Genomic DNA, 10,432 nt, shown 5'->3' on the forward strand with positions numbered 1-10,432 from the left:
ACCTTCTTTTCATGGAGCAGCTTCATAGCACTCTTTTTGGGGAATCTAAGAGGGGATATTTTGGATCACATTGAAGCTTTTGGTGACAAAGGAAATATCCTCAGATAAAAACTAGAAAGAGACTTTCTGAGAAACTTCATTGTGATGTGTGAATTCATCTCACAGAGTTACACCTCCTTTTCAAGGGTCAGTTTGTTAACACTATTTTCATCGAATCAGCAAAGAAACATTTTGGAGTGTAGTGAAACTTTAGGTGACAAAGGAAATATTCTCATATAAGAACTAGAAAAAAGCTTTCTGAGAAAACGCATTCTGATGTGTTAATTCATCTCAAAGAGTTACACGATTCTTTTTATTTAGCAGCTTGGTAGCACTGTTTTGGGGGAATCTGAGAAGGGATACTTCAGATCGCATTGAAGCCTATCTTGACAAAGGAAATACCCTCAGATAAAAACAAGAAAGAAGCGTTCTGAGAAAGTTCTTTGTGGTGTGGGAATTCATCTCAATGAGTTACAACTTTATTTTCATGGATCCGTTTGCTAACACTGTTTTCGTGGAATCTGCAGAGGTATATTGGGAAGTGCATTGAGGCCTATTTTGAAAAACAAAGTATCCTCAGAAAAAAACTAGAAAGAAACTTTCTGAGAAACTTCTGTGTGATGTGTGAAATCACTTCACAGTGTTAAAGCGTTCTTTTCATTGAGCAGTGTGCTAACACTGTTTTCTTGGAATCTGTAATGGGATATTTTGTAGTGCATTAAAGCTTACAGTGACAAATGAATTATCCTAAGAGAAAACGTAGAAAGACACTTTCTGAGAAACTGCTTTGTGATTTCTGAATTCATCTCACAGAGTTACACGATTCTTATCATAGAGCAGTTTCGTAGCACTGTTTTTGGGGAAAGTGAGAAGGGATATTTTGGATTGCATAGAAGCCTGTGGTGACAAAGGAAATACCCTCAGATAAAAACTAGAAAGAACCTTTCTGAGAAGCTACTTTATGATGTTTGAATTCATCTCACAGAGTTACACCTTTCTTTTCATGGAGTAGTTTCCTAACACTCCTTTCATGGGATATGCAAAGGAATATTTAGGAGTGCATTGAGGCCTATGGTGAAAAACGAGTTATTCTCAGATAAAAACTAGAAAGAAACTTTCTGAGAAACTGCTTTGTGATGTGTGAATTCATCTCACAGAGTTACACCGTTCTTTTCATTGAGCAGTTTGATAGTACTGTTTTTGGGGAATCGGAGAAGCGATATTTTGAATTGCATTGAAGTCTATGGTGACAAAGGAAATATGCTCAGATAAAAACTAGAAAGTAGCTTTCTGAGAAACTGCCTTGTGATGTGTGAATTCATCTCACAGAGTTACATGATTCCATTCTAGGAGAAGTTTGCTAATTCTGTGTTTGTGGAATCTGCAAATGGATATATTGGAGCACATTGAAGGTGATGGTGGCAAAGGAAATATCCTCAGACAAAAACCAAAGAGAAGCTTTCCAGGAAACTGTTTATTATGTGTGAATTCATCTCACAGTGTTACGCTGCTCTTTTCATTGAGCAGCTTGGTAACACTGTTTTCTTGGAATCTGTGTGGGATATTTCAGAGTGCATTGAAGCTTACAGTGACCAAGGAAATATCCTCAAACAAAAACTAGGGAGAAGATTTCTGAGAAACTGCTTTCTGATTTGTGAATTCATCTCACAGAGTTACATGATAATTTTCATGGAGCAGTTTCGTGGCAGTGTTTTTGTGGAATCTGAGAAGGGATATTTTGAATTGCATTGAAGCCTATGGTGACAAAGGAAATGTCCTCAGATAAAAATTAGAAAGAACTATTCCGAGAAAGAAGTTTGTGATGTGACAATTCATCTCACAGTGTTACACCTTTCTTTCATGGTGCAGTTCACTAACACTGTTTTCATTTAATCTGCAATGGGGTATTCCAGACACATTGTGCCCTATAGTGAAAAAGGATATCTCCTCAGATAACGAAGCTATCCAAACTATGCTGTTTTTTTCTGATGTTATTGCATTTTCCACCATGGGATTCAATGCTAACGAAAATATCACTTCTGAGATACCAGAAAAACAGTGTAGCAAACTCCTCCATGAAAGATTGGTGTTACTCTATGAAATGAATTCACACATCACAGAGTAGTTTCTCAGAAAGTTTCTTTCTAGTTTTTATCTGATAATATTTCCTTTCTCACCATAGGCTTCAAAGTGATCCAAAATATCATGTCTTAGATTCCACGAAAGCAGTGCTAGCAAACAGTTCCATGAAAGAGTTGTCTAACAATTGTGAGATGAATTCACACATCACAAAGCAGTTTCTAAGGAAGATTCTTTCTAGTTTTTATCTGAGATTTCCTTTTCAACCATAGACTTCAAAGTGAAAAAAAAACCCTTCTCCGATTCCACAAAAACAGTGCTAACGAACTGCTCCAGAAATAGTAGTGTAACTCTATGAGATGAACTGAAGTATCACAAAGCAGTTTCTCAGAAAGCTTCTTTCTTTTTTCTATCTGAGGATATTTCAGGCTGCAATACTTTCCCATATATCACGTTGCAGAATCTGCAATAACAGTGCTAGCAAACTTCTCAATGAAAGCAATGGTGTAACCCTGTTTAATGAATACACACACCACAAAGCAGTTTCTGAGAAGGCTTCCCTCCTGGTTTTATCTGAGGATATTTCATTTTTCACCATGGGATTCAATGCTGTCCAAACTATCACTTCTGTGATTCCACAAAAACAGTGCTAACAAATTCCTCAGTGAAAGAGGAGTGTAACCTTGTGAGATGAATTCACACATCACAGAGCAGTTTCTCAGAAAGTTTCTTTCTAGTTTTTATCTTAGGAGATTTCCTTTCTCACCATAGGTTTCAAAGCAATCGAAAATACCATTTCTCAGATTCCACAAAAACAGTGCTAGCAAACAGCTCCATAGAAGAGTTGTGTAACATTGTGAGATGAATTAACACATCACAAAGCAGTTTCTCAGAAAACATCTTTCTGGGATTTATCTGAGAATATTTCCTTTGTCACCATAGGCTTCAAAGCGAAAAAAAAAAAAAATCCCTTCATAGATTCCACAAAAACAGTGCTAGCAAACAGCTCCATGAAAGAGTTGTGTAACACTGTGAGATGAGTTCACGCATCACAATGTAGTTTCTCAGAAAGTTTCTTTCTGGTTTTCATATGGGGACATTTCCTTTGTCACCATAGACTTCAAAGCGATAAAAATGACCCCTTCTCAGATTCCACAAAACAGTTGCAGCCGACTGCTCCAGGAAAGAGTAGTGTAACTCTGTGAGACAAATTGACACATCACAAAGCAGTTTCTCAGAAAGCTTCTTTCTTTTTGTTATCTGAGGATATTTCAGGCCTCAGTGCACTCCCCTATATCTCTTTGCAGATTCTGTAAAAACAGTGTTAGAAGACTTCTCAATGAAAGCAATGGTGTAACTCTGTGAGATGAATTCACACACCACAAAACTGTTCTGAGAAGGCTTCTCTCCTGTTTTTATCTGAGGATATATCATTTTTCACTATGGGATTCAATGCTATCCAAAATATCACTTCTGAGATTCCACGAAAACAGTGCTAGCAAATTCCTCCATGAAACAGTGGTGTAACACTGTGAGATGAATTCACACATCACAAAGAAGTTTCTCAGAAAGCTTCTTTCTTGTTTTTCTCTGAGGATATTTCAGGCCTCAATGTGCTCCCGTATATCTCATTGTAGATTCAGCAAAAAGAGTGTCAGCGAACTTCTCAATGAAAGCAATGGTGTAACTTTGTGAGATGAATTCACACACCACTAAGCAATTTCTGAGAAGACTTTTCTCCAGTTTTTATCTGAGGATATTTCATTATTCAACATGAATTTCAATGCCATCTAAAATATCACTTCTGAGATTCGACAGAAACAGTGCTAGCAAACTCCTCCATGAAAGAGTGGTGTAACTCTGTGAGATAAATTCACACATCACAAAGCAGTTTCTCAGAAAGCTTCTTTCTAGTTTTTATCTGAGGAGATTTCCTTTCCCGGTATAGACTTCAAAGCAATCCAAAATATGACTTCTCAGATTCCACAAAAACAGTGCTAGCAAACGGCTCTGTGAAAGAGTTGTGTAACATGGTGAGATGAATTGAGACATCATGAAGCAGTTGCTCAGAAAGCTTCTTTCTGGGTTGTATCTGAGGATATTTCCTTTGTCACCAAAACTTTCAAAGCGATCCAAAATATCCCTTCTCAGATTCCACAAAAACAATGCTAGCAAACGGCTCCATGAAAGAATTGTGTAACACTGTGAGATGAATTCCCACATCACAAAACCATTTCTCAGAAAGATTTTTGTGGTTTTTATCTGAGGATATTATCTTTGTCACTATAGGCTTCAAAGTGATAAACAATATCCCTTCTCAGATTCCACAAAAACAGTTCTAGCAAGCTGCTCCATGAAAGATTAGTGTAACTCTGTGAGATGAATTTACACATCACGGAGCAATTTCTCAGAAAGTTTCTTTCTAGTTTTTATCTGAGGAGACTTCTTTCTCACCATAGGCTTTAAGGTGATGTAAAATGTCCCTTCTCAGATTCCACAAAAACAGTGCTAGCAAACAGCTCCATAAAAGAGTTGTATAGCATTGTGAGATGAATTCACACATCACAAAGCAGTTTCTCAGAAAGCTTCTTTCTGGGTTTTATCTGAGGATATTTCCTTTGACATCATATGCTTCAAAGTGATCTAAAATATCCCTTCTCAGATTCCACAAATACAGTGCTAGCAAAGAGAATCATGAAAAATTTGTGGAAGACTGTGAGAAGAATTCACCCATCACAAAGCCCTTTCCCAGAAAGCTTTTTTCTCGTTTTTATCTGAGAATATTTCCTTTGTCACCATAGGCTTCATATTGCTAAAAATTAACCCTTCTCAGATTCCACAAAAACAGTTCTAGCAAACTGCTCTGTGAAGGGGTAGTGCGATCCTGTGTGATGAATTTACACACCACAAAGCAGTTTTTGTGAAGGCTTCTGCCCTGTTTTCTTCTGAGGATATTTCATTTTTCTCCATGGGATTTAATGATATCTAAAATATCACTTCTGAGATTCCACAAAAACAGTGCTAGCAAATTTCGCCACTAAAGAGTGATGTAATTCTGTGAGATGAATTCACACATCACAAAGAAGTTTCTCAGAGAGTTTCTTTCTTGTTTTTATCTGAGGATATTTCAGGTCTCAGTGCGCTCCCATATGTCTCATTGCAGATTCTGTGAAAACGGTGTTAGCAAACTTCTCAATGAAAGCAATTTTGTAAGTCTTTGAGATGATTTCATACAACACAAAGCCGTTTCTGATAAGGTTTCTCTCCAGTTTTTATCAGAGGATATGTTGTTTTTCACTATGGGATTCAAAGCCAGTCAAACTATCACTTCCAACATTCCACAAAAGCAGTGCTGGCAAACTCCTCCATGAAAGCGTGGTGTAACTCTGTGAGATGAATTCACACATCACAGAGCAGTTTTTCCAAAAGCATTTTTCTAGTTGTTATCTGTGGAGATATCCGTTGCCACCATAGGCTTCAAAGTGATCTAAAATATCCCTTCTCAGATTCCACAAAAACAGTGCCAGAAAACAGCTCCATGAAAGAGTTGTGTAACATTGTGAGGTGAATTCACACATCACAAAGAAGTTTCTCAGAAAGCTTCTCTCTGGTTTTTGTCTGAGGATATTTTCTTTGTCACCATAGGCTTCAAAGCGATTAAAATTATCCCTTTTCAGATTCCACAAAAACAGTTATAGGAAACTGCCCCATGAAAGAGTAGTGTAACTCTGTGAGATGAATTCGAACATCACAACGCAGTTTCTCAAAAAGCTCCCTTCTTTTTGTTATCTGAGGATATTTCAGGCCTCAATGCACTCCTGTAAATCTCCTGCAGATTCTGTGAAAAGAGTTTTAGCCTACTTCTCAGTGAAAGTTATGGTGTAACTCTGTGAGATGAATTCACACAGCACAAAGCAGTTTCTGAGAAGGCTTCTCTCCAGTTTTTATCTAAGGATATTTCATTATTCACCATGGGATTCAATGCCTTCTAAAACATCACTTCTGAGATTCCACAAAAGCAGTGCTAGCAAACTCCTCCATGAAAGAGTGGTGTAACACCATGAGATGAATTCACACAACACAAAGAAGTTTCTCAGAAAGCTTCTTTCTGGGTTTTATCTGAGGATATTTCCATTGTCACCACTGGCTTCAAAGCAATAAAAAATACCCCTTCTCAGATTACAAAAAAAACAGTGCTAGTAAACTGCTCCATGAAAGAGTAGTGAAACTCTCTGAGATGAATTTACACAGCACAAAGCAATTTCTGACAAGGCTTCTCTCCTGTTTTTATCTGAGGATATTTCAGGCCTCAGTGTGCTCCCCTATATCTCTTTGCAGATGCTGCAAAAACAGTGTCAACAAACTTCTTAGTAAAAGTAATGATTTAACTCTGTGAGATAAATTCACACACCATAAAGCTGTTCTGAGAAGGCTTCTCTCCTGTTTTTATCTGAGGATATGTAATTTTTCACCATGGGATTCAATGCTATCCAAAATATCACTTCTGAGATTCCACAAAAACAGTGCTAGCAAATTCCTCCATGAAAGAGTGGTGTAACTCTGTGAGATGAATTCACACATCACAAAGAAGTTTCTCAGAAAGCTTCTTTCTTGTTTCTATCTGAGGATATTTCAGGCCTCAATGACTCCCATATATATCATTGTAAATTCTGCGAAAACAATGTTAGCGAACTTCTCAAGGAAAGCAAACGTGTAACTCTGTGAGATGAATTCACACACCACAAAGCAGTTTCTGAGAAGGCTTCTCTCCAGTTTTTATCTGAGGATATTTCATTATTCAAGATGGATTTCAATGCTGTCTAAAATATCGCTTCTGAGATTCCACAAAAGCAGTGCTAGCAAGCTCCTCCAAGAAAGAGTGGTGTAACTCTGTTGGATGAATTCACACAAGACAAAGCAGTTTCTCAGAAAGCTTCTTTCTAGTTTTTATCTGAGAATATTTCCTTTGTCACCATACTCTTCAAAACGATAAAAAATGCTCCTTCTCAGATTCCACAAAAACAGTGCTAGCAAACTGCCCCATGAAAGAGTGGTGTAACTCTGTGTGATGAATTCACACATCACAAAGAAGTTTCTCAGAAAGCTTCTTTCTTGTTTTTATCTGGATATTTCAGACCTCAATGTGCTCCAGTAAATCTCATGGCAGATCCTGAGAAAACAATTTTAGCAAACTTCTCAGTGAAAGCAATGCTGTAACTCTGTGAAATGAATACCCAGAACACAAACCAGTTTCTGAGAAGACTTCTCTCCTGTTTTTATCTTAGGATATTTCGTTTTTCACCATGGGTTTCTATGCTATCCAAACTATCACTTCTGTGATTCCACAAAAAGAGTGCTAGCAAACTCCTCCATGAAAGAGTGGTGTGAGATGAATTCACACATCACAGAGCAATTTCTCAGAAAGTTTCTTTCTAGTTTTTATCTTAGGAGATTTCCATTCTCACTATAGGATTCAAAGTGATCCAAAATATCACTTTTCAGATTCCACAAAAACAGTGCTAGCACATTCCTCCATGAAAGAGTGGTGTAACTCTACGAGACAAATTCATGCATCACAAAGAAGTTTCTCAGAAACCTTCTTTCTTGGTTTTACTGAGGATATTTCAGGCCCCAATGCGGTCCCATATGTCTCATTGTAGATTCTGCGAAAACAGTGTTAGCAGACTTCTCAATGAAAGCCATGGTGTAACTCAGTGAAATGAATTCACACACCACAAAGCAGTTTCCGAGAAGACTTCTCTCCAGTACTTATGTGACAGTATTTCATTATTCACCATGGAACTCAATGCTGTTTAAAATATCACTTCTGAGATTCCACAAAAACAGTACTAGCAACTGACTCCATGAAAAAGTGGTGTAACTCTGTGAGATGAATTCACACATCAGAGAGCAGTTCCTCAGAAAGCTTCTTTCTAGTATTTATGTGAGGAGATTTCCTTTGCAACCATAAGCTTCAAAGCGATCCAAAATATCCCTTCTCAGATTCCACAAATACAGAGGTAGCAAATGGCATCATGAAAAATTTGTGGAACACTGTGAGATGAATTCACACATCACAAAGCACTTTTTCAGAAAGCTTCTTTCTGGTTTTTATCTGAGGATATTTCCTTTGTCACCATAGGCTTTAAAGCGATAAAAAATACTCCTTCTCAGATTTCACAAAAACAGTGCTAGTAAACTGTTCCACGAAAAAGAAGTGTAACTCTGTGCGATGAATTCACATATCACAAAGCAGTCTCTCAGAAAGCTTTTTTCTGGGTTTTATCTGAGGATATTTCCTGTGTCACCATAGGCTTCAAACCGATCTTAACTATCACTTCTCACATTCCACAAAAACAGTGTTAACAAGTGGCTCCAGGAAGGAGTTGTATAACGCTGTGAGATGAGTTCAGACATCACAAAGCAGTTTCTCAGAAAACTTCTTTCTGGTTTTTATCTGAGGATATTTCCTTTATCACCATAGGCTTCACAGTGATCAAAAATACTCTTTCTCAGATCCCACAAAAACAGTTTTAGCAAACTGCTCCATGAAAGAGTGATGTAACTCTATGAGGTAAATTCACACATCACAAAGAAGTCTCTCAGAAAGATTCTTTCTTGTTTTGCTTTGAGGATATTTCAGACCTCAGTGTGCTCCCGTATATCACATTGTAGATTCTGCGATAACAGTGTTAGCAAACTTCTCAATGAAAGCAATGGTGTAACTCTTTGAGATGAATTCACATACCACAGAGAAGTTTCTGAGAAGGTTTCTCTCCAGTTTTTATCTGAGGATATTTCATTATTCACCATGGGATTCAATGCCATCTAAAATATCACTTCTGAGATTCCACAAAAACAGTGCTAGATAACGGCTCCATGAAAGAGTTCTGTAACATTGTGAGATGAATTCACACATCACAAAGCAGTTTTTCAGAAAGCTTTTTTGGGGGTTTTATGTGAGGATATTTCCTGTCACCACAGGCTTCAAAGTGATCCAAAATATCCCATCTCAGATTCCACAAAAACAGTGCTAGCAAAGTGTTCCATGAAACAGTAGTGTAACTCTGTCAAATGAATTCACACATCACAAAGCAGTGTCTCAGATAGCTTCTTCCTAGTTTTTATCTGAGGAGATTTCCTTTGCAACCATAGGCTTCAAAGCGACCCAAAATATCCCTTCTCAGATTCCACAAATACAGAGGTAACAAACGGCATCATGAAAGAGTTGTGGAACACTGTGAGATGAATTCACACATCACAAAGCAGCTTTTCTGGAAACTTCTGTCTGGTTTTTATCTGATGATATTTCCTTTGTCACCATAGGCTTCAAAGCGATCAAAAGTACCCCTTCTCAGATTCCACAAAAATAGTGCTAGCAAACTGTTCCATGAAAGAGTAGTGTAACTCAGCGAGATGAATTCACACATCACAAAGCAGTTTCTCAGAAAGTTTCTATCTTTTCTTATCTGAGGATATTTCAGGCCTCAATGCACTCTTGTATATCTCATAGTAGATACTGCAAAAAAGGTTTTAGCAAAATTCTCAATCAAAGCAATACTATAACTCTGTGAGATGAATTCACACACCATAAAGCTGTTCTGAGAAAGATTCTCCATGTTTTTAGATGAGGATATATCATTACTCACCATGGGATTCAATGCTATACAAAATATCACTTCTGAGATTCCACAAAAACAGTGCTAGCAAATTCTTCCACGAAAGAGTGGTGTAACTATGTGAGATGAATTCACACATCACAAAGCAGTTCTCAGAAAACTTCTTTCTGGTTTTTATCTGAGGATATTTCCTTTATCACCATAGGCTTCACAGTGATCAAAAATACTCTTTCTCAGATCCCACAAAAACAGTTTTAGCAAACTGCTCCATGAAAGAGTGATGTAACTCTATGAGGTAAATTCACACATCACAAAGAAGTCTCTCAGAAAGATTCTTTCTTGTTTTGCTTTGAGGATATTTCAGACCTCAGTGTGCTCCCGTATATCACATTGTAGATTCTGCGATAACAGTGTTAGCAAACTTCTCAATGAAAGCAATGGTGTAACTCTTTGAGATGAATTCACATACCACAGAGAAGTTTCTGAGAAGGTTTCTCTCCAGTTTTTATCTGAGGATATTTCATTATTCACCATGGGATTCAATGCCATCTAAAATATCACTTCTGAGATTCCACAAAAACAGTGCTAGATAACGGCTCCATGAAAGAGTTCTGTAACATTGTGAGATGAATTCACACATCACAAAGCAGTTTTTCAGAAAGCTTTTTTGGGGGTTTTATGTGAGGATATTTCCT

The sequence above is a fragment of the Trachypithecus francoisi genome, unplaced genomic scaffold (assembly GCF_009764315.1).
Source record: "Trachypithecus francoisi isolate TF-2019V2 unplaced genomic scaffold, Tfra_2.0 Contig00127, whole genome shotgun sequence".
Lineage (NCBI taxonomy): Eukaryota > Metazoa > Chordata > Mammalia > Primates > Cercopithecidae > Trachypithecus > Trachypithecus francoisi.